Source organism: Staurois parvus, unplaced genomic scaffold (assembly GCF_062004578.1).
Source record: "Staurois parvus isolate SC_StPar_1 unplaced genomic scaffold, SC_StPar_1.0 ptg000347l, whole genome shotgun sequence".
Lineage (NCBI taxonomy): Eukaryota > Metazoa > Chordata > Amphibia > Anura > Ranidae > Staurois > Staurois parvus.
Genome location: NW_028318143.1, coordinates 9,394,172 through 9,419,338, shown reverse-complemented (window position 1 = coordinate 9,419,338; position 25,167 = coordinate 9,394,172). Strand labels below are relative to the sequence as shown.

General features: G+C 40.7%; 1 protein-coding gene across 1 annotated transcript in view; it reads left to right on the top strand.

Annotated features, from left to right (window-relative positions):
* TRABD2B (TraB domain containing 2B) overlaps window positions 1-25,167 on the top strand; it is a 434,033-nt gene that overhangs the window by 135,727 nt on the left and 273,139 nt on the right. The window lies entirely within an intron of this gene.

The following is a 25,167-nucleotide window of genomic DNA, read 5'->3' as shown; positions in this document are numbered from 1 at the left end:
TTTTCTTTCAGTGGTGTTTGATCGCCTCTGTATTTTTAATTTATTGCGCTATCAACAAAAAAAGACTGACAATTTTGAAAAAAACCCCTATATTTTTGATTTTTTGCTATTAAACATGTCCAGTAAAAAAAATCTTAAAAATCTAATTTCGTCATAAATTTAGGCCAAAATGTATTCTCCTACAGGTCTTTGCTAAAAAAAAAAATCCCAGTATGTGTAAATTAATTGTTTTATGTGAAAGTTATAGCATTTACAAATGGCTGTTATATACTGTGATTTTATTTTTTTATTTTTTTTTACTAGTAATGGCGGCCATCAGTGACTTATAGCGGGACTGTGGCGGCCATTCTGACACTGGAGGGAACTGACTTGGTGTCACTAGCATCCCCAGTGACACCAATACAGTCATCAATGCTAAAAAAAAGCACTGACACTGTACTAATGGCACTGGGCAGGAAGGGGTGTGCTAGGACTGTTTTACTGTGTGCTGTGTGAGTGCTTTACACCGTAAGCACACTGCTTTGTATGACTCTGATATGCAGAGCCATACAAAGCAGTGTGCAGGAGCTGACAGGGGAGAGAACTGTGTTGTTTATACACAGGTCTCTCCCCCGTCAGTAATATTCGGAGATCTCCGGGTGCCGGCAGGAATTCACCAGCTTGGACTTGGTGATTGACAGCCAAGGCCCCCTACTCGGAAATGCAAAGTCACGTATAAATAACTGCTACAGGGCGGCGTGGAAGCGGTTAATGAGAAATCTGGGGGTCTATTAGACCACCAATGACTCACCTGTCCTCCATTGAAACTAATGGAGCATAAATTGTGCAGTGCAATACTCTTCCCCGCCCCTTCCCCCCATCATCGTTGAAGTGCATCCTAGATTGTAAGCTCCAAGGAACAGGGCCCCTCCTATCCCTCTTGTACTGAACTGTATTGTAAAGCACTGAGCAAACTGTTGGCGCTATATAAATCCTGTATAATAATAATAATAATAATAATAAGTGCATGCATGGTTCTTGAAAGAGGAAAAAAGCTCATCCTTGGGATGCTTGAGACGCACCCAGTGTATTGTCCCACATCCTAGTCAGGATAAGGCTGATCTCTTTCAATGGGACTTTTTTTGGCTAGGCTGTGGGAAGCCTACATTGGTCTACAGGTATCAATTTTGAAAGCTGCATTGTTTTTAAAACTACTGGTGCACTGGGATATTTTATTCAAAGGTGAGCATATACTTGATTTCTTTATAGCTTGATGAATCTGAGAATTGTGGGATAGCACTGACTGTTTTTGGGATCCCCATGGCTCATGCAATCTCTTTGATGTACAAAAATTCAGACATGTAACATGGCTGTATGGCCTCCCCTTCTATACAGTATAATTGATTGCCAAGATAGACAAAACTTGGCATCCCTTCATTCTCTACAGACCTGAGTCTCCTTCCCAGCCACTAGATGGTGCTCTGCATAGAGCAGGTAAAATGATCTGAAGCACTGGCTGGAAAAAAAACACATTCTAGGGATGCTGGGGTGCCTAAATTCACATAACTGCTTAATTTCCCAGAGAAATCAAGCAATGACCCATAGGTGGACCACTAACTAAGTTGGTTGTCAGGTTTACCAGGAGAGTTTATTTGCATGTTTAGGACAGATCTCAGCTGGTACACAGCTTTTTACTATAACACATTTTCAGCATGGTCATGTGACTATTAATTGCTTTTTGGCTAAATCTGTAGTTCTTCTTAGAATCCAAGATGGAGAATTAAAGTACAACTAAAGGTTACTGTATGACAGACTAAATAAGTACCAACTCCAGTTACTATGTGATGCACAAGACCCATAGAATAAACAAAAAAATTACCTTTACCTTCTCCTCCCAGATACTGCAGCTCATAGTGGGAGGGTTTCAGAAACACAAGTAATGCTGTCAATCGAGTAAGAAGTGGGCAGGACTATGTCAGCAAATCAAATGAAAAATGCAAAATAAACTCAAATGGTGCTCATAAAACAAACATGCATAAATGAATAGTGAAACATAAATTGTGTATGTGACAATAAAAATGTGCTACATCCAATGTATTCTTAACGCATACACATAAATCACCATAGACTTGCACATATGAGTGCTGAAATGAATATAGATATAATGAAGTCACGTGACGAAACACGTAGGGTACGCTGACCGGAAGTGCACATGTGGCCATTTTGGGAAAGGGATTCCTGTACATACTGTATACATTCTGGAGAGTTTAAAGTGCTGACAGTGGTGAAGATCTATGTACCAGTATACCCTCCCGGGTTAAATGGAAAAGCGTAGTTTGACTTGGCATTACGGGTCTAACCTGGAGGTGAGCGCAATAGTGTGTTGGAGGTGGATGTACACTAAGGGGTGACACAGCATTTTTCATTTGATTTATAGTTTACATGTGGGAACACATTATATGCTAGCTGCACAATTTGTTTTATAGGAAGTTTATTTCGCTGAGTGTTTTTTATACATAGGACATGTTAGCAAATGCCAAATCGACAACCTACAAACTTGTGAATCAGCAGTGACAATGCCAGTAGCCACACTTCCTGCAACATCTCCCACTTTGTATGCAGGCACAGCCTACATAAGAGTGACAACTCTGCTCTGAATTCAGGAGCAATGCAGCATTGTTGTTGCCCTTATCACAGGAAATTGCATTAGGTGGACTTCACTGGCAGGATCAATATGCATTTGTGGAACCTTGGAGGAGGACTATGAGCAGATGCACTTATCATTATACGCCACCACATTTTTTTTTTTAATGGGAGGCCAAATATTTACTTTAAAGGATAATAGAAGGATTTTCTCTTTCACAAGCTCTTGACCTAAAGGTTTACTATCAGTGATTGTTTTATGAGCAGCTGAAAAGCATCATAAGAGGATGCTGATCCAGCGAAGATTAGCGATGATTCTGATACACAGAACTACAACAGCTGTATTGTTTATAAGTGCCGGAGTGCCCCGTACTGAACACTTATACCAAGTGCTTATCGCAGCGTCACTCCATAAACAGCCCATTAAAGTCAAATGATTTCTGATTCCCACTCTGTGGGATGTTTCTGCACATCCGCACAACAAGAGAGTGCCAGTGATCCCTGTGCTGGGACATGGACTTTGGGGAAACACAGATGTATGGGTCTGTGTGTGTGTTTATGAAAGAAGAACTGTATGTGATGCTTATAGCTACTAGTTGTATGCCATATTGGGATGCCTGGTATCTACATGCTTGTTCTAAGTTATTAAGCAATGTGAGCTCCAATATTAAGTTCCTGAAGTATTCTCTTTGGAAACGCATTACTAAAATCTCATATACGCTCATATAAGCTTTAACATGTTCATGTAAAGCTGATTTCCAGGAATTCAGCAGCTTTGCAAAAAAGTGTAGGCACACTATGGGTTAAGTCCAATTAGGTGCATGTCACCACCAGGACTTATCTCTATCTCTTATTTGTGACAGGTTTATTGCACTCCAGGAGAATACACTCTGGCTGTGAGAGGAGAGAAACACATACAGTTGTTATGCCTGCCTCTCCTCTCTGCTGCCCATTCACAAAAGCCTTTGTATTATATGAATTCATTTACAAAACACAAAGGCTTCTGTGAATGGGCAGAAGGAGGGGTGGGGCAGACGTAGCAGGTTTGGCGACTCTGCTCTGGAAGGAACTGAGACCACAATGAGCAGCATCAGAGATTTGAAAGTTATCTTCCTGGAGCACAATAAACCTATCAGATGTGAAAAACAGAGATAGGTTTACAAGGTGGCAGGCACCTCATTAGACTTAACTCGTGGTATGCCTGCAGTTGTTACAAATTAGTTGAATTCCTGTCTATTTATTCAGTCTATTTATTAAAATAATACATGGTGATCCAGCCTTGACGTTCTTGGTATTATTAATATTATACAGGATTTATATACCGCCAACAGTTTGCACAGCGCTTTACAATATAAAGGGGGACAGTACAATTATATTACAGTTCAGTACAGAAGGAATATGAGGGCCCGGCTCATGGAGCTTACAATCTAAAGGAAGAGGGAGGTGGTACAAAAGATGATAGCTGCAGGAGATGATGTAGTTAGGAGCAGTGTTGTTGACTTTGTACGTTGTGGTTAGTATTTTGAATTTTATATGTTGGGTTAGTGGAAGCCAATGAAGGGATTGGCAGAGAGGGGCAGCAGTCACTGATTGATTGATAAGGTGTATAAGTCTATCAGCAACATTCATAATAGACTGAAGGGGGGAGGGATAGCCTGTGTAAAGGTAGGCCAGTGAAGAGGGAGTTGCAGTAATCAAGGTGGGATATAACCAAGGTGTGGATAAGTTATTTTGTGGTGTTGTTAGTCAGGAAGGGGCAAATTCTGGCAAGTTGCGAAGGTTGAGGATTTAGCCAGTTATTTGGATGTGGGGCCCAAAGGAGAGGTCAGAGTCTAGGTTTACACCTAGCACACTGGCATGTGTGGAGGGACCAATGATTGTGCTGTTGATCTTAATGGTAAAGTCATGAATGGGGGATCTGGGAGGAGGAAATAGCACAAGCTCGGTTTTAGAAAGATTGACTTTGAGGAAATAGGGTGACATCCATACTGATATGTCGCTCAGTAGATTTGTGATACATGAGGAGATTGAGAGGGTGAGCTGGGGAGTAGAGAGATTGATCTGGGTGTCACCAGCATAGAGATGGTACTGGAAGCCATGGGAGATTATCAATTGGCCCAGGGAGGAGGTGTAGAGAGAGAAAAGGAGGGGCCCAAGGACAAAGCCTTGGGGTACCCCAACAGGAAGAGGAGGGGAGGAGTTGGTGTTGTATGTGATGCTGAAAGTGAGGCAAAGCTCTGTTCCTGTCTCCCAAAGAAGGCTCAAGTGTTATTCAGCCATACCTCTTTATGTATCTCCCACTGTTAACACAATTTGGCCACAATCCGCATATGGTGTTGCATACTTTGTATGCTGTTTTTATCCCCTCCCCCACCCCCAATAAAAGTGGGCGTGGTCTAGAGGGTACCCCCAGATTTTTAAACATTGGTCACCTTAGACTGGGAGTCTAGTGGCCCGTCCAATGACGTGGTTACAGTGGATGGCTCAGCCTGGGCGCCAACTTTGCACTATAGCTCCTTCACAGTGCATTGGAATAAATAAAATGTCACTATGACTTTTCAATAAAGTTAAAAAAAAAATAGTTCCTTGTGTTGCAATAGTGCTAGGCACTGCCCCACCGCCGGCACATAACACACACTAGCCTGCATGCAAAAACAAATTGTGAATCGACCCTAAAGGTAAGAAAGCACCTTTATACCATGTAATAAATTATTAAAACATTTCTGCCTGGGTTCAGCTTTATTTGTAGGACATAAAGGTCTGATTTTGGGTCAGAGAAGGAGGTCCCTTGGAGGGGCGTCATGTTCTTTGTCTGTTACAGGAAAATGTGAAAAAAAAAAGGATCCTACGGTGTGCCACCAACTTCTTACTCTTGGACCTCTTAGATATATTGCAGCCAGGAATCTTTTCAGTAGGTCAGTTTCCAGTCCTGATCTCTTTCTCTATACAGGTTTTCTGTAAAAAGCAACAGCAGGTAAGTTGCTATAAAATGTACACAAAAAGCTGGCAGTCCAGGTGGCCCTGACATCACTTCACTGCTGTCAGCGTGTGCGTCTCTACAACTAGAACCGTGTATGTGACAAATCACACAGCTTATAGTTACTGCAAAATTAAAATTGATAAACATACCAATTTACCCTGCAGACTCTGATTTTGTTTTTTATGTTTATATCTTTATTTTTTTTTTTTACTTCTGATCCTTTCATTACACTGATGTCACACAGCAAATATTTTATATCCAGTAAATTAAAACTCCTGGGAGCCATTAAAAGCAACGGTTGCTAATTTGTAGCGTGCCAGTTTTTCAGTGCTGTCCAAAACTTCATATAGGCTGGAAAGAATGACTCTACTGTCTTCTTACAATATGTGATCTTATTGAACATGGGGCAAAATAGTACAGGATTTAGTGTATACGGTGTGTACCTATACCGATATGTATATGCGTATATGTTCATATGTGTATATCTATGTATATATATAGAGAGAGAGAGACTGAGACTGTATATGTGCAGGTAGATATATATGTATATACAATATGTATATATGTATAGATGTATTTATGTATGTGTATAGGTGAATATATGTGTATATCTGTATGCATGTGTATATACTGTATTGTATATGTATAACTGAATTTACGTAAATATGTGTATATCTTTATATAGGTGTATAAGTATGTGTGTATATATATATATATATATATATATATAGTCAGGTCCATAAATATTGGGACATCGACACAATTCTAACATTTTTGACTCTATACACCACCACAATGGATTTGAAATGAAACGAAGGAGATGTGCTTTAACTGCAGACTGTCAGCTTTAATTTGAGGGTATTTACATCCACATCAGGTGAACGGTGTAGGAATTACATCAGTTTGCATATGTGCCTCCCACTTGTTAAGGGACCAAAAGTAATGGGACAATTGGCTTCTCAGCTGTTCCGTGGCCAGGTGTGTGTTATTCCCTCATTATCCCAATTACAATGAGCAGATAAAAGGTCCAGAGTTCATTTCAAGTGTGCTATTTGCATTTGGAATCTGTTGCTGTCAACTCTCAAGATGAGATCCAAAGAGCTGTCACTATCAGTGAAGCAAGCCATCATTAGGCTGAAAAAACAAAACAAACCCATCAGAGAGATAGCAAAAACATTAGGCGTGGCCAAAACAACTGTTTGGAACATTCTTAAAAAGAAGGAACGCACCGGTGAGCGCAGCAACACCAAAACACCCGGAAGACCACGGAAAACAACTGTGGTGGATGACCGAAGAATTCTTTCCCTGGTGAAGAAAACACCCTTCACAACAGTTGGCCAGATCAAGAACACTCTCCAGGAGGTAGGTGTATGTGTGTCAAAGTCAACAAGCAAGAGAAGACTTCACCAGAGTGAATACAGAGAACTGGTTCTCTTGTATTTATTGATGATGTGACTGCTGACAAAAGCAGCAGGATGAATTCTGAAGTGTTTTGGGAATATTATCTGCTCATATTCAGCCAAATGATTCAGAACTCATTGGACGCCGCTTTACAGTGCAGATGGACAATGACCCAAAGCATACTGCAAAAGCAACCAATGAGTTTTTTAAGGGAAAGAAGTGGAATGTTATGCAATGGCCAAGTCCATCACCTGACCTGAATCTGATTGAGCATGCATTTCACTTGCTGACGACAAAACTGAAGGGAAAATGCCCCAAGAACAAGCAGGAACTGAAGACAGTTGCAGTAGAGGCCTGGCAGAGCATCACCCGGGATGAAACCCAGCGTCTGGTGATGTCTTTGCGTTCCAGACTTCAGGCTGTAAGGATTTGCAACCAAGTATTAAAAAGTGAAAGTTTGATCTATGATTATTATTCTGTCCCATTACTTTTGGTCCTTTAACAAGTGGGAGGCACATATGCAAACTATTGTAATTCCTACACCGTTCACCTGATTTGGATGTAAATACCCTCAAATTAAAACTGACAGTCTGCAGTTAAAGCACATCTTGTTTGTTTCATTTCAAATCCACTGTGGTGGTGTATAGAGCCAAAAATGTTAGAATTGTGTCAATGTCCCAATATTTATGGACCTGACTGTATATATATATATATATATGTATATCTGCATGTACTGTATGTGTAGAATTGTATATCTGTATATATTATATATGCATGCCTATGTGCATATCTGTATGTACAGTATATTTCTGTATTCTGTGCACGGGGTGACTGATAGGCTGGGTTTTCACATATGTGGTGCGGTATATCACATGTGATTCGCACAGGAACCGCGTTTGGAACTATACATTTTGTATGGCTGCAATTGCACCGCATCCACACCAAGAAGGTGCAGGGCCCTTTTTTTTGGTCCACACTAAAATCGGATTGCATGGGTATTCACACACATGCGATCCAATTCCGCGTTTTGCGGACTGATTTTGGGGTGTTGTTTACTTAACATACACACCCGCAGCAGTTAGCATGAATGGGGCTCAAACTCAAGCGGGATCAGATAAAGATACTGGAAATCAAAGGCTGCTATAAGAGTTTCTTTATCTTTTGTGGACATACCTCCTCCGCACACACAGAGTTCATTAATGACCAGGGTAATGTCCAGGTGGTCTATTAACAGAAATATAAGATGCTGAAACAATCCATTCTCTTTTCCCCAGCAGGGGCGGACTGACCATTTGGAAACTCGCGCAGTGCCCGAGGACCCGGGGTCAGTAGGGAGCCCCATGAGATGCCCCTGGTACCTTTTTCATAGGCTTTATTGAGTTTGGGCAAGGACACAGGGGCCCCATGATCCCTGATTGCCCGGGTGCCCCATGAGTTGTCAGTTCGCCCCTGTTTCCCAGTATTGTATTCTATAAATTATTACTGAAGGAGAATCCCTCACAGTATAACACACACACTGTATTGAGGATGTATTCAGACCCCCCATCACTTCATCACTTTTTTTTTATTTTGCAGCCTGATACTACAGTTGTTTGAATTAATTTTTTTTTCTTATTAATCTATACTCAGTAGACCATAATGATAAAGTGAAAACAGAAATGTTTGCAAATGTATGAAAAAGAGAAAACTGAAATATCACATTGATATTTAGACCCTTTAGAACAACACATGAAATTTAGCTCAGGTGCCTCCCATTTCTCCTGATTGGAGTCCACCTGTGGTAAATTATGTTGAATCATTTTTATTAGGAGTTTTAAAGCACAGCATTACGTAAAAGGCAAGAGTGGTCATTGCCTAGAACAGTTTTTCTCAACCTTTTTTCTGTCAAGCCACCCTTTAAAATAATGTACAATCTTGAGGCACCCCTAAACTAACAGTTTTACATAAGGCAGCAACGTTCAAACATGTTGGACACCCAATTTTACAGGTGATTTATTATTTTAAAGCTAATGCATTTTTGGATACTGGAACCAACTAGTATTCTAGTGTTTCGTTTCTCTCCTTCACTCAGCTAATGTGGCCCCAGCGCTGATGGAGAGGGGCAGGGGATGGACAAACAAGGATGTTGTGCAGGCACCAGACATCCTCCTTATCGACTGTTGATGTCATTGGTTCTAAGGACGCTGGGGGCTGGAAGGTTGTAATGGTGCACAATGAAAACCTGTGGTTTTGTGTAATTAAAAGGCAGGTTTAATCCACCTCATGGCCTATAGGCAATTTTTAGGTATTTTGCTAAGGCACCCCTAAAGAAACCTTAAGGCACCCTGGTTGAAAAAGGCTGGCCTGGAAGGCATACATGTCAAGTGCATTATCTAAACAAGCAATATATGCAATAATCTCTACCGAAGTACAGTTGAATAAACATTAGGAAAATACAGGAATTCAGCAGGCAGAAGACCCAATAAAAAATCCATAGTAAGGGTACACTTGTAATAACATCGTTGGAAGCAAATCGTTCTAATATCTGATATAAAACAATGTGGAGAAAAGAAAAAAGCATATTGAAGAGAGCAGGAAAAGAGGTTGAAATAAAGTGGGAAACAACACCTGTGGTAAAATAAATGAACTGGATATGATGTGGAAATGCACACAGCTAAGACCTCACAGCTGACAATGCATACTATATCGGAGCAAAGGCCATGAGGTCAAAGGAACTGCCTGCAGAGCTCAGAGACACAATTATTGCAAGGCACAGATCTGGAGAAGGCCTCCAAAAGATATCTGCTGCACTGAAGGTTCCAGGGAGCATAGAGGCCTCCATGATTCTCAAATAAAGGTCCTTCTCCCCCGATTACTCAGTTTGGCCAGGTAACCAGCTCAAGAGTCCTGCTTGTGCCAAACTTCTTCCACTTGAGAATCATGGAGGCCACTGTGCACTTGAGAACCTTCAGTGCAGCAGAAATGTTATTGTAGCCTTCCCCAGATCTGTGCCTTACAATAATCCTGAGCTCTGCAGGCAGTTCCTTTGACCTCATGGCTTTTGTTCTGATTCAGTATGCGTTGTCAGCTGTGAGGCCTTTTATAGAGAGGTGTGTGCCTTTCCAAGTCATGTCCAATCAATTTAATTTACCACAGGTGAACTCCAATCAAGGTAGAAACATCTTAGTAAGATCAAGAGAAATGTGAGGCACCTGAGCTGCATTTCAAGTGTGTTCCAAAGGGTCTGAATACTTATGCCAATGTGATCTTTCTTTTTTTCTTTTCCATACATTTTCAAACATTTCTAAAATTCTGTTTTCAATGTTTATTATGGGGTACTGAGTGTAGATTAATGAGAAAAAAAAATTATTAAAACAACTGTAGTATCAGGCTGCAACAAAACAAAATTGATGTAAAGGGAAGTAAACTGAAGGGGATCTGATGAATACTTTATCACTGTATATATACATACTGCATAATATATATATATATATATATATATATAATGTTTCTATGACAGGCACTAGAGATGAAATTGGGCATATATAACAAAATTTCAAAAATGAGGTTTATTAAACGTTCAGGTGTCAAAATATTACGAGTCCTTCACGTTATGTTTACTTTACATTACCATTGTTAAACAGGCTTAGTTAAGCTCGTCCGGTAGTTATTGTATAGGATGGTGTCGTCCAAGAAAATATCGACTCTGTAGCCACATTTAATGTATCACTCTAAGGGATGTCCTTGTATTGTAAATGTATTTTTTCTAAATCCCAGGCTCGGCCTGTCTGGTGGCAGCTTCGCCCTTTACATGATAAAACTGCTAATCTGAAAGGTGTGGGGACGTCATTCTCTGACCTTAGTTAATCTACGCTCCTTCGTCTTCACAAATACAGCTTGTTCAGCCTCCTGATCTCTTTCAGTGTGTGGTTTCTTTATACCCTGGCCTAGAAGCAATAAATATTTGGGAATAAAGTAGCTGGTGTTCATTTAAGGTTAGTTTGGGGCTTGAGGATGTGATGAATAGGCTTTAATTTACATGCCGGCGGTTTGGTAAGTGGTGGCTTTTGCCACTAGACTGCCCAAAGCCACAGCAGTCACATGTAACTAGATCTAATGAGGTGTGCTCTCCTGAGTTTAGTGAGGATGGATGGAAAGTACGGAACTCTGGAGGAGCTTTTGATACATTAATTAATAAAGAAAACTTAATCCTAAAAAATTGAAGGTCTGGGTTTATGAAGTTAATCCTCTCTAATATTTTTTTTTGTAGGCCAATCTTTCCCTGTAAACACATCAGCAGTACATGGACAGGCCAGTGTTTAAGAAGACATGGAGAAATCAGTACTGTAATTCATAGTGTTTCTAGTAGGGGGCATTTTGGTTTCTTCACCCATCTCGGCAATATTGGTTGTACTGCCTTGGTGTTCTTCAAGAACTATGTAATAAAAGCCTTGTCTAGATGGGGCGCATATTTTGGCATATTTCTGAAAACTGGTAGTTGGTTGTGACCCTTAAAGTACCCTACAAACTCTTCATCTGAGAAGGTTTACTGAGCTGGCTGTGACTATTTTGTGCAGCTTCATAAGGAGAACCCAAACTGTAATTCCATTTTTGTATCAAAATTGGGAAAGCCCCACTATATGTTATGTTCCTATTCACATAGCATGCCTAAATATGTTTTTTTTTTAACATTTCTTACTTTTTAGAAGTTTCTAAGGAGAAGGCCTCATGGCTGCCAAAACATTGAGAGCATGAGAACATTTCTGAACAATGTCAGAGTCAGTCTGTCCCACTTGAAGGCTTAGGACAAATAGTCTCTTCTCATTAACATGGGATGGCTGGCTATAAAATCTTTAGCCCTTTGTTAGGGCAGACAGTGTGCAAATGTAGTTTAAAACTGATAGTGAGAACTCCCAGCACCGTAAGAGAAGGTAATTATGACAAACACAACTCCTCTTATAAGCAAAGAGATTATATGAGAACATATACCAAATATAAAGTGGGTCTTATCCTAATTTGGCGGCAAAAAGTGGAAGTACACTTTAAGTTTGGATTTAGTCTCAGCAGTTTGCTTTCTGTGAGTGGTAGGTCCAAATGACCAGTTATAGCAAATAAGAAATGTTAACCGGAAGCTGAAGTGCAATATGTGCAATTTTTTTAGTTTCTTGTGTCTTGCTGGTGATGTTGTAAACCAGCCTTTCTCAATCAGGGGTCTGGGGAATCCAACGATACCTCTAGTTGTTGCTAAAGGTTCCTTGAGCAGTGAGAGCATTTGCCTACATTTTTCTGCCACCCACATCACTTGGCAGAGCAATCGGCGTTGGACTAGTGAAGCTTCCCACCTAGTATGTCAGACACAACTTACACCAGTGATCATGTTAGCTATTTGAAAGGGGGTATTCTTCCCACTCTCCACCAATAAAATGGGTATTTGTCCCACCAATGCATGGGGGCACTACACTGACCACCACTGTAATGGGCATTCTTTCTACTGATCACCAGTATAAGGGTGCCATTCTCATATTGACCACCAATATAGTTCCATAGATAGGATGGCCATAGACGGGCCATTTATCGGCCGAATTGTCGGCTGATAAAAAAAAAATTGCTCGATGACGTTGCTGATGCCGCCACCAATGTCCACAAAAAACGGCCGTTTTTCATGGATTTTCCAGCATGACCGATAAAAATAAATGAGAAGATCTGCGAAAAACGACCGACGGACTGGCCCCACTAACGGCGTGAATATCGGCCGATTTTTCGTGTGGACAAAAATTTGGCCGATACCCGACCCATCTATGGCCTGCATTAGTCTAGTGGAAAAAAGACAAAAGTCCATCCAGTTCAACTATTAGAAAAAAAAAGTTATAATCCTGTACCCACAGTTGATCCAGAGGAAGGCAAAAAAAAACAGCAAAAAATTATCCCAATTTGCTTCTGCAGGGAAAAGATTTCCTTCCTGATCCCTCGAGAGGCAATTGGATATTCCCTGGATCAACTTTACCTATAAATAATAGTATCCAGTTATATTCTGTGTACCTAAGAAAGAATCCAGGCCTTTTTTAAAGCAATCCTCTGAGCTGGCCAGAATCAACTCTTGAGGGAGTCTTTAACACATTTTCACAGCTCTCACTGTAAAGAAACCTTTCCGTGTTTGGAGATTAAATTTCTTTTCCTCTAGACGTAAAGAGCGCTTCCTTTTCCCCTGTGATGACTTCAGGGTGAATAGCTCTACACCGAGTTCACTATATGAGCCACTGATGTATTTATACATGTTGATCTCCTCTCCTCAAGAGAGAATAAATTCAATTCCTCTAATCTTTCCTCATAGCTGAGCTCCTCCATGCCTCTTATCAGCTTGGTTGACGCTCTCTGTACTTTCTCCAGTTCCCCAATGTTCTTTTTGTGAATTGGTGCCCAAAACTGTACTGCATATTCCAGATGAGGTATTACTAATGATTTGTACAGGGGTAAAATTATCTCTCTCTCTCTCTGGAGTCTATACCTCTTGTAATACAAGAGAGGATTTTGCTCGCTTTAGAAACCGCAGCTTGGCATTGCATGGCTTTGAAATGACAGAGCTCAGTTCTTTAAGGACACATGGGTGTATGCCATCCAGTCCAGGTGCTTTATTCACCTTTATTCTGTCTAAATATTTTTGGATCATATCAATTGTGAGCCAATGTGGATCATCTGGAGCTGTGTCAATACCATGCCCATTATGGACAAGAGCTCCCCCATGCTCCTTTGTATACACAGAGCTGAAGAAGGTGTTCAATAAATTTGCCTTCTCTTGTCCCCAGTCACCCACGCTAGATTATTTTGTAAAGTGCCTACATTCTCGGACCGGACCTTTATACTATTAATATATTTTTTGAGGTTTGTCCTGCTATCTTTTGCAATCTGTCATTCGTTTTCAATTTTTGAGGCCTTTATTTCCTTTTTGCATATTCTGTTATATTCTTTGTAATGTTTAAATGATGATAGCGTTCCTTCATTATATATTTAATAAAATCTCTTTTCTTATTATCTATAGCTTTTTATAACTTTGGCCGTAAGCCACATAGGTTTGATGATTAGATTTTTAAACTTGTTGCTCATGGGAATATATTTTGCAGTGTGTTCACATACAGTCTTTTTGAAGATCTCCCAATATTCCCTCCCAGTCTAAGTCTTGGAGAGCAGCTCTCATCCTTGGAAAATATGCTCTCTTAAAATTGAGCGTTTTTATTTTTCCTGTATGTGCTCGCTATTTACAGCTAACAATAAATGAAATCATGTTATGGTCACTGCTACGCAGATGTTCTTTTATATGGACATTCGTAATAAGCTCTGCATGGTGTGAGATTACCAGGTCCAGCAGAGCATCATTTCTAGTAGGGGCTTCTATGAACTGTACCATAAAATTGTCCTTTAGTAGGTTTAAATATTTTTGCCCTTTAACTGTTCCTGCAGTACCATTACTCCAGTCAATTTCCGGGTAGTTAAAATCCCCCATTATTATCACTGTCCCAGCCTTGCAGCCCTTTCGATGTGTGCAAGGAGCTGAGTCTCCACCTTCTCATTAACACTGGGAGACCTATAACTAACTCCAATGATTACCTTTGTAGTACGCACCCCCATGTGCAGTTCCACCCATAATACTTCAGCCTCATCACACTCTCCATCAACTAGGACGGCTTTCACACTCGCTCTGAGATCACTTCTCACATAGAGACAGACACCACCACCTTTCCTATTTACCCTGTCTCTCTGAAAGAGAACATAGCCAGGAATATCAATGGCCAAGTCATGTGAAGAATGACTATGGTTTGGTTACTGTACAATGATCTGCAGATATCATACATTTAAGGGTTCCTTTGTGGTAAAAAGGTTGAGAAAGGCTGGTGTAAACGTGCAATTCCTGGATCTCACCATAATATAACATACGTGTCCCCATTTGTACAGTAGTTGTAGCAATTTGGGAGAAATGTACAGATAAGTTTTGGCCTTACCGAACTGCTTCTTTAATTCGTAGCCTGTCACACATAGTCATTCACATGGAAAGCTCTGTTATTCGCTGTTATAGTAGCTGGAGCTTTTATCACTTCCATTACTGTTGATAGAATGTATAACCAGAAACAATTCCCTTCATGCTATTTCTGCTTCCACTACTAACTTGAGAAAAAATATTATTAGTGATGTTACTGAGGCAACCGTGCAAACACCCACAAAAATCTAATTTGCCTGTCAACAGTGGCGGCAGCTGCCCGAAAGTTCCAGAATCTTCTGCTCATGAGCACCTAAACGACACAGTGACCTGATGCAGATGTTTCCTTGTCCTTACAAAAGCAATGAATTAATCTTTGTGACTCTTCATTTGGTTACAATCAACGCTCATTTCTTTAAAGTGTATCTATAGCCAAAAACAAAAATGGAGTATTGTAACTCACTAGTCGTTAGATGTGGTGATTCAATTAGTTATCTTTTTTGTCTGGCTTTTTAAAATTTATTTTCACATGGTGATCCTGCCAATAACACACTTCCTGTTCCTGGGTAACTATGCTCATTCATTCACTGTATCTAGGGAGGGAGAAGTGATGCCTTTTGAAGAGTAAAGTACATGTGGTAACTCCTGAGCCTTACTATTAGAAATGTTGTGTTATGCATGGTTGGTGTTGTATCCTTTCCCATAATGAGACGTCATGGAAGATGTCAATGGGGTGCCAGTTGCAAATTAAATTTTTTCTGAAATTGAATATTTTGGACTGGTCTACCATTCTTTTTGAGAAGACAATGGTTTATTCAAAGCATGGGCAAAGAAGATGGTAGCGGACTCAGGAGAGAATGGTGTAGTTGGTTGGACGTGGAAAGAACTGCGGAAGCTACGGAATAGTGGAGTATACTGTCTCCTGAAAATAGCTGTCTATCCTGGGGCATTTGTGTTTCTGCATTGGCCCCAACACACTGACCTAGAACTACTGTTATAAGAAAAGCCTCTCATGGAGAAAGTTTCCCTTGTAAAACTGAACTGTGTAGTGAACCTCAAGTTATGGCCTTGATTACTCACCCTCCATGCAATGTGCCCTTGAAAGTTTTGAGGATTAGACAAACTTGCTGACAAGGGGCATAACAAGCTGATTCAACCCACTTGCTTCATCCTATAACTAACATATCACTTTTGGGGGACTGACCCTTTTAAAAAGTGACTCTTAACAGCTCTGAGTTGCATTACAAGTAAATCATTCAAGTTCTCAATTTCCCCCTGCTGCTGCAGGCTCACGATCTTTGGCCAGACGGAGCAGGTGACAACTCCCCTTTGTAACACTACCTTTAATTAAATACATATTTATAAAAATGGACTTGTGTTTATTTGTCTGTAAGGACAGTCAGGTTGGCACGCATCCATCATTAAACTCTTCTGAGGCTCCGTCACGACTTATGATTTAAATAGCGTTCAAGCTAAATACTTTCCCATGCAGACCTTACACTCCCAAGACCCCTTGTATGAAATCTGCCTCTCTTAATATTCCATTTAATACACAGCACTCTTTTGCACACCATTAGATCCTGTGCAAGGTTCCTTACTTGCTGTCAGCCTGCCTCACCAACACTGAGTTTTGTCTGTGACTGCCCAGACAGCCTGTACTGTGCTGCTAGAAGAACTAAGGGCCTGCTAGGGATTTATGACCTGTTTAGGGATAAGGCAACACGTGCCAATTTGGTGCCCCAAAAGCTCCTATTTACACAACATCAATATTAATCAGCTAAAGACCTATGGAGTGACTTTTTCATTACAAGATACTGAAAACAGGCTCTGTTTTATGAGAAGGGAGTGAGACTTAACCTTTAAGTGCTCATCAGCTCAGAAAGGACCTATGATCCACATGCTGCATACAAAATATATATTTATTACATGTAACAGTAAGTGGTTTCTTTGGAGATTTTTGTTTTTATTTAAACTGTAATTCCTCCTTTGCAACTTAATGTCCAACAAGCTCAAATTGTACCATGGCCACCATAACTCACCATGGCCACTACTGAATAATGGTGGCCATAGGGCAATTTCGAAAATGATAGCATGTGTTTGCTAGTAGACACACCTCCAAATTACCTTTCATCTAACTTTGACTTTAGGCATATTACTGCCTAGCATTTCTAATCCTATAACAGCATGAAGAGTCTTTTCATTGTGAAGAACCAGCAATATGTGTGATGCTTTCTTGGCCTCACAGAGTATGCTTTATATATTTATGCCTGGGCTCCACTGTGTATTCTTAACCTGAATGGCGAAATGTTTGTGGACATCACATGACCGCACCTACAGTATATGAGCTTGTTGGACATTCCATTGAAAAGCCATGGGCATTAAAATGTAGTTGGCCCTTGTGGCTATAACAGTCTTCACTCTTTCCCAAGATTTTGGAGTGTATCCTCTGGAATGTATGCCTACTCAGCCAAAAGCACATTTGTGAGGATGGGTAATATATGTGCACTGAACCCGCACCACCTAAACCTATAATCCTAATAAAGTGTTTCTAATATAATATATTTGAATGAGGGTGGTTGCTAGCAACAAAAAGTGTTCCCACTAACAAACAATATTTACGATATGTGCATTGCTGTGCTCCCTATAACATGATGTTATACCAACATATCCAAACTAAACTTCAAACTATTCATACTGATCAAACAATCAATATTAAGGAGCTTGAAAATTAAAGTGCAGACATATACAATTCATATATCAACAACTCCCCCTCAAAAAAGTGCCAAAATTCACAAATCTTAAATAGATAAGTGAATAAAGTACTCCTGAAAAAGTGCAATATAGCATTTGTAAAAAATGTCTATAAATTCTTTGTAATATCCATGGGCTCCCTCAATAGCATGCATATGTGCGTTATCTCCTACCATTCAAATGCACGCTCATCTCCACTCTGTGACCCTCTTACAGGTCAAAACACTTTGCTTCCTCTAAATTAGGATCCTAGGGGCGGCGTCTTCCTTCTGTAAGGTATCTCTCCCCACCGATGATTGGTCCTCTGCCACTGAAATGGATCCTTCTATTGTTTGTGTATCTAGCCCTTTAAATGTGCGGTCTCTGATCTGTGGTAAAACTCACACAGAAAAGGCACTCCCATGGTGTAGTATAAAAATATATTACATTTATTAAAGAAAAAATCCACTTATAAACAATGAAATTCAATACGCATAGTTATAGCTTCCGATCTCGTGTCACCTCCGGGCCCAGAATTCCCAGACGTTTGGCTCCGGCTACACTGGTATCGTCATGGCCACGTGACTTCCTCAGTAGCGACTATTGTTGTAGGGTGTAGGGTGCTATTTTGGGGGAACTGTGATGATCGGAGAGTATAGGGGGATATTTGGGGGGGAGGTGTTATCTGTAGTTATCGGAGGGTGCTTTGGGGAAGGTGAGGAGGTCGATCAGTGGTGGCCAGTTGGCTGGCTGGGGATTCTGTACGTTGGCATAACAAATACACACTGATCGCTCAGGAGGGGCTGCAGTTAGTGCAGGCTAATTTGCTCTAAATTGTGTTTCGATTCTTACTACTGTATCCTACGGCTCACTCTGCAATTTATTTTTTTTGGTGCATTTTGGAAATGTACTATTGTTGCACTTTCTTTAATATAAGTTTATTTTTCATAATTTTCTTAACTTATTAAACATTTATTTTAAACATAGTGTAGAAAACTTCTGTGACAAACACGTCATGTGGACAGTCAAATAAGTAGATGGGACTTTGTGTGGGTGTAGCTTGAGTGTGGGCAGGGGCCCCCGTGATCTCCTATTGCCACACAAGTTGTCAGTCCTCCCCTGGTGTCTACATACTTCTGACCATAAAGTTGGCATGGTGGTAAGGTGTCTAGGGGCGGACTGACCATTTGGAAACTTGGGCACTGCCCGAGGGCCCAGGGTCAGTAGGGGGACCCATGTGATGCCCCTGGTTTTTCATAGGCTTTTTTGAGTTTGGGCAAGGACACAGGGGCCCCATGATTCCCTATTGCCCGGGGGCCCCATGAGTTGTCAGTCCGCCCCTGCAGGTGTCCACAAGCTTTTGGCAATACAGTGTGTATTTGTACTGTATACAGTAAAGTGATTCTTTCTAGGTTGTACTTATCTGCATAATATTCCTATAGATCATATTTACTCATTATTTTAAAGTGTAATTTAATGTGGTTCACTGTTTACTAGGGTTTTGATTGAATTTTTGGTTTTAGAAGAGACCTTGGCCACTCGACTGCAGATCTTAATTGATTTTCATGCATGTCTCTCCCATGGAGGTATATGAGGTGAGACTATGTAACGTCTGTGGCGTTGCACTATGGTGGCAAGTCACACAGCCATTTGCATTTGAGCGTGCTCTAACTTGTGCTTGCCTGGGTCGCAGACCAGTTGACTCAGTCTGTACATAGTAGTAGAAGAAATAATACGCGTGTGCGTTGTGCAGTGGACAGAAAATGAGTGACAGGAATCTGGAGCAGTGGATTAACATCAAACTTTAGCTCTGTTACAACAAGCGTATGGTGAACATTCCAAGACGAAATCAAGTGTTTTTGAATGGCATAGTTGGTTTAAGGAGGTGTGAGAAGATGTCCACAATGACGCAAGAAGTGGGCAGCAAAAAATGCAAAGGATGGATGCAAATTTCAACAGATCGAAGACTAAGGGTGCAAATGATGGCAGAAGAAGAATTTAACATGAACAGGGAAACTGCAGCAAATTCTAACAGAGGATTTGCAAATGAGAAAGATTTCCTTAAAGATGGTAACTCAAATTTGCACAGAAGATTAAAAACAATGTCTTTAAATTTCATCTGATCTTTTGAAGAATACATAGGTGTTTGATATTTTTTTCCAGTCCATTCTAAGAATTAAATTAAATTGTCATTAGGATAGGGAGGTTTTAAAAAAGAAACAAATTGGTTTTAAATATTTTTAAAGTGCCCCCCATACTAAAAAAGCACTGTTGCTATTCCAAAAACATCTTAACTTCATTTTTCATCCAAATATTTATTTGGTAACTTACATTTATTTGCTTTCCACTTCCTGGTATTTAGATACACTGGTGACATAGTTAGGCCTCTCAGCTGTCCCCTGGGAAGGCTACATGAGCAATAATTTCCAGGTTGATCTCATCTACAAAGAGTGATCTTGCTAGGTGTAATGGGAAAAGCATAATTTTCAAGGTTCTAAAAAGAAAGGACAAATGTTTCTCAGAGCTCTCAGCTTAGTGCATGAACAACAGTCAAATAAAGTACTTATTCCCAATTCCTATTGGTGGAATCTCCAGAGTTGATCATATAATGAACTCCTGGCTGAGGATGGTGGGTACAGGTGTTCAGTAGCCTTAATGATTTTTCATATGGAATGAAGACCAGGATTGGCTGGATGAGAGGATGGATGGATGGAGAGCTCTAGGGAAATTCCGCTGCTTGGCACATCAGATCTGGAAGGAATCCTCAATTTATTTATTTTATTTATTTCAGGTACTTATATAGCGCTGTCAATTTATGCAGCGCTTTACATATATATTGTACATTCACATCAGTCCCTAACCCTCAAGGGGTGTACAATCTAAGGTCCCTAACTTACATTCATATACTAGGGCCAATTTTAGACAGGATCCAATTAACCTACCAGCATGTCTTTGGAGTGTGGGAGGAAACCGGAGTACCCAGAGGAAACCCACAGAGGCACATGGAGAACGTGCAAACTCCAGGCAGGTGGTGCCGAGGCTGGGATTAGAACCAATGACCCTAGTACTGCCAGGCAGAAGTGCTAACCATTTAGCCGCTGTGCTGCCCGATGGCATATACAGTTGCAAGAAAAAGTATGTGAACCCCTTGGGATTAGGTGTAGTTTTGCATGAATTGGGCATAAAATGTGCTCTGAACGTCATCTAAGTCACAACAATAGAAGAACACAGTCTGCTGAACATAATACTACACAAACATTAGATGTTGCCATGGTTTAATTGCACATAACATGTAAACATTCACAGTGCAGGGAGGAAAAAGTATGTGAGGCCCTAGCTTAATGACTTCTCCCAGAGCTAATTGGAGCCAGGAGTGAGCCAACCTTGACTCCAATCAGTGTGATGATATTGGATGTGTTGCTGACAGCTGTCCTGCCCTTAAAAAACACACACCTGTTTTGGGTTTACTGGTTTCAAGAAGCACTGTCTGATGTGAACCATGCCTCACAGAAAAGAGCTCTCAGAAGACCTACGATCAAGAATTGTTGACTTGCATGAAGCTGGAAAGGGTTACAAAAGTATCTCCAAAAGCCTTGATGTTCATGTGTCCACGGTAAGACAGACTGTCTACAAATGGAGAAAGTTTAGCACTGTTGCTACTCTCCCTAGGCGTGGTCGTCCTGTAAAAATGACTGCAAGAGAACAGCGCAGAATGCTGCATGAGGTAAAGAAGAATCCCAGTGTCAGCTAAAGACCTACAGAAATCTCTGGCACATGCTAACATTTTTGTTGACACATCTACAATAAGGAAAACATTAAACAAGAATGGAGTACATGGGAGGACACCACGGAGGAAGCCATTGCTGTCCAAAAAGAATATTGCAGGACGTTTGAAGTTTGCAAAAGAGCACCTGGATGTTCCACAGCACTACTGGCAAAATATACTGTGGACAGATGAAACCAAGATTGAGTTGTTTGGGAAGAACACACAACACTATGTGTGGAGAAAAAAAGGCACAGCACACCAACATCAAAACCTCATCCCCACTGTAAAACATGGCGGAGGGAGCATCATGGTTTGGGGCTGCTTTGCTGCCTCAGGGCCTGGACGGATTGTTGTCATTGATGGGAAAATGAATTCCAGAGTTTATCAAGAGATTTTGCAGGAAAACGTACGACCATCTGTCCGCCAACTGAAGCTCCACAGAGGATGGGTGATGCAACAGGACAATGACCCAAAGCATACAAGTAATTCAACAAAACAATGGGTGCAACAGCACAGAATACGCCTTCTGGAGTGGCCCAGTCAGAGTCCTGACCTCAACCCGATTGAAATGCTGTGGCATGACCTTAAGAGAGCGATTCACACCAGACATCCCAAGAATATTGCTACACTGAAACAGTTTTGGGAAGAGGAGTGGTCCAAAATTACTCCAGATCGTTGTGCAGGTCTGATCTGCAACTACAGGAAACGTTTGGTTGAGGTTATTGCTGCTAAAGGATGGTCAACCAGTTATTAAGTCCAAAGGTTCACATACTTTTTCCTCCCTGCACTGTGAATGTTTACATGTTATGTGCAATTAAACCATGGCAACATCTAATGTTTGTGTAGTATTATGTTCAGCAGACTGTGTTCTTCTATTGTTGTGACTTAGATGACGTTCAGAGCACATTTTATGCCCAATTCATGCAAAACTGCACGTAATCCCAAAGGGTTCACATACTTTTTCTTGCAACTGTAGAAGACCACAAGGTAGCCAAAGTGCAGGAATTATTAAAAACAATGTGTCATTTATTAAACAAATATCCAAACTTACATACAAGTAAGAGAAGTGCTGCTTGAACGTGGAGGGAAATGACAGTATGCATGTGAGAATGATGAGCCCAGTCTACAGACCGGCTACAGCTGTCATCCTCAGGAAACCAGACCCACTGGGTAAGAATGGAAAGAAGCAGCATCAACGGCTGTCCTCAATGTGAAGTGGGTATGGACAACGCGTTTCAGAGGCCCTGCCTCCTTTGTCAAGTACCAGGTTGACAAAGGAGGCAGGGCCTCAGTCAACAACAGGAAGTCAAGCATCCCATATATTATGCAATTTTCTTTCCTTCTCCTTAAAGGGAGGAATTATCATCTGCCTCTATTTAAAATGGCCACCGTAAGAGGCGAGCGCTGAGTATAAAAACAAAAACAAAAAAGAAAACAGAAAAGACACGCTGGTAAGTTAACTGGCTCCTATCTAAATTGGCCCTAGTATGTGTATTCATGAATGTGAGTTAGAGACCTTAGATTGTAAGCTCCTTGAGGGCAGGGGCTGCGTAAATTGATGGTGCTATATAAGTACTTGTAATAAAAAATAAATAAAAGGCAGCAATAAACAGTAAAAAGGTGAAGGTCCACTTTAAATATTAGGAAATTGTGTGCATTTATAATAGATGATTTTAGAATAATAAATTAACTTTATTTTTATGTTGCATATATGTATGTAGTGCTCCTTGTTTTTTTTTTTGGTTTCTTTTTTTTCAGTAGGGCCCTGTTTTTTTCTTTGTTAGTTACATGTATTTTGATATCCAGCCTGTAGTAATGTGTTGCACTCTATTCCACCTTGTTTTAGATGTGATACATTATATCAAATGTCCCTTGTTTACCTGTATGTACAGGGCAGATTGAAGTGGGGGCACTGTAGCATTTTATAGAAAGTCTCTGAGCGCTTTGCCTCAGTTGAGATCATTATCCCTCAAACGGCAGTCAGCGCATTTGTAATCTCAGCCAAATCGGACTTTGCATTCCATTGCTAACGCCGAGTGCTAATGATATTTAAGTAAACAGACACAAGCAGTTGTGGCCTAAATATAGTAACGTGTAACTGCGACACTCCGTCCCGCAGACTCTGGATTGCCAAAATCTGATAAATACTTTGAATCCTGTTTATTTACTGGCCAGTAATCATGCACACAGCTGTAATTGTATCTCGTCTCTGAATTGACGTCTTCCTGTAGGCCTAGGCTTAGAAATCTGGTTCGCATCAGATCGCGTTTTACAAACATTGTCAGTAAATTAACTCTGAGGAATTTGCGTTGTCGTTTATTAAATAAACATGTAAACACAATTTTTTTTTTGGGGGGGGGGAGGTTGCAAAGGCCCCAGTTTCATCCTACCTTGTCTAAGTCAATTTTATATTTTCAATGTTTTTTTTTTTCTTTTGCCATCATCCAGTTGGCTGAACCATATTACTTAAATTGGAAAGTGGAATTCCTGGCCCCTTGGTAGCCAAAAATAGTTGTGGTAATCAGCAATATAATTTGAGTTGACCATTAATCATCAAGGCTTGTAATTTGTTTTTCATCTCGTAATTGAAGAAAGATAAGCTGACTTGGGAGCTAAACATGGAGTTATGTATACGTTCCTGCATTTAAAGGGGCCCTGAACTCACATTCATGGATGAATAAGCTTCAGGAATTATCAGAGCCGAAGAGATGTAAAATCAAGGTGGGGTACAATGTTCTCAAAGAAACTTTCTCTGCACCAATCTCATTTAAAAAAAAAAACAATACTGATGTAGAACATACCCTCTCAGGAGCTTCTGTTGAAGGTGGGTCCTCTGTTCTGCCACAACTCTCTTAACTGCGTGATCCCCTCTGACATACATACTCGTAAACTAAGAAAAAAATGTTTACACCTGTGTGACTTAAGAGTTAGTAAGCTACCACTCTATAATAATACACAGGAATTTGGTCACAAACAATTTGGTGGTGAATTAATTAAGTGTATTATAGCAAATGCAATTAACCAAGTTATGCATCGATCAAGTAAAATTACTTAAGGGCACTCTAACAGATGAACAGTCAATGACACACTAACTGGCACTCAAAGGACTATATAAAAGTTCAATAGAACTATAACAGATACAACTAGAGTCTCTAGAACTGCATCAATTAATGTCATAGGATAAAAGGGTCCTTGCATGAACACTTTGCATGCAACCGCAGCAGTGGGAGACAGCATACATTCTTAGTGTATGGGGTAACCCTGGGAGATGGCAGAAAATACCTGGTGCCTAATAGTCAATGTTGGCCGGTTTTCAGTGGGGCCCTTCTTTATATGGTGCACGTGAGTGGTCTCTTTAAAGGCGTTCGCAAAGAATGGCAGGTGGGATGCTAATTTGGAGCAGTTTCTAATGTGTTAGCAGTGTGTAGCAGGCATTTAAATATGTAGTTTAGCTCACCACTTCTGGCAGGCATGTAGTCTGGTACCAAAGGCTTGTCTATCAGCAGATCTCATCAATCAGTTCCTCGAAAGGAAGGGGGGGAGTGCCAGCACAGGCACATGCAGAGTCCCAGCTGTGCATGGCTGTTACTGCCGCTGCTCATAGCAGTGGGGTGTGGGGGGGGGGGCTAAGGCCGGTGGATGACCAGGGAATAGGCTGCACCCAGGTACACTGAGATCGGTACAGAGGCTGGAGAGCATTGTTTGTTTTGGATAGAGTGA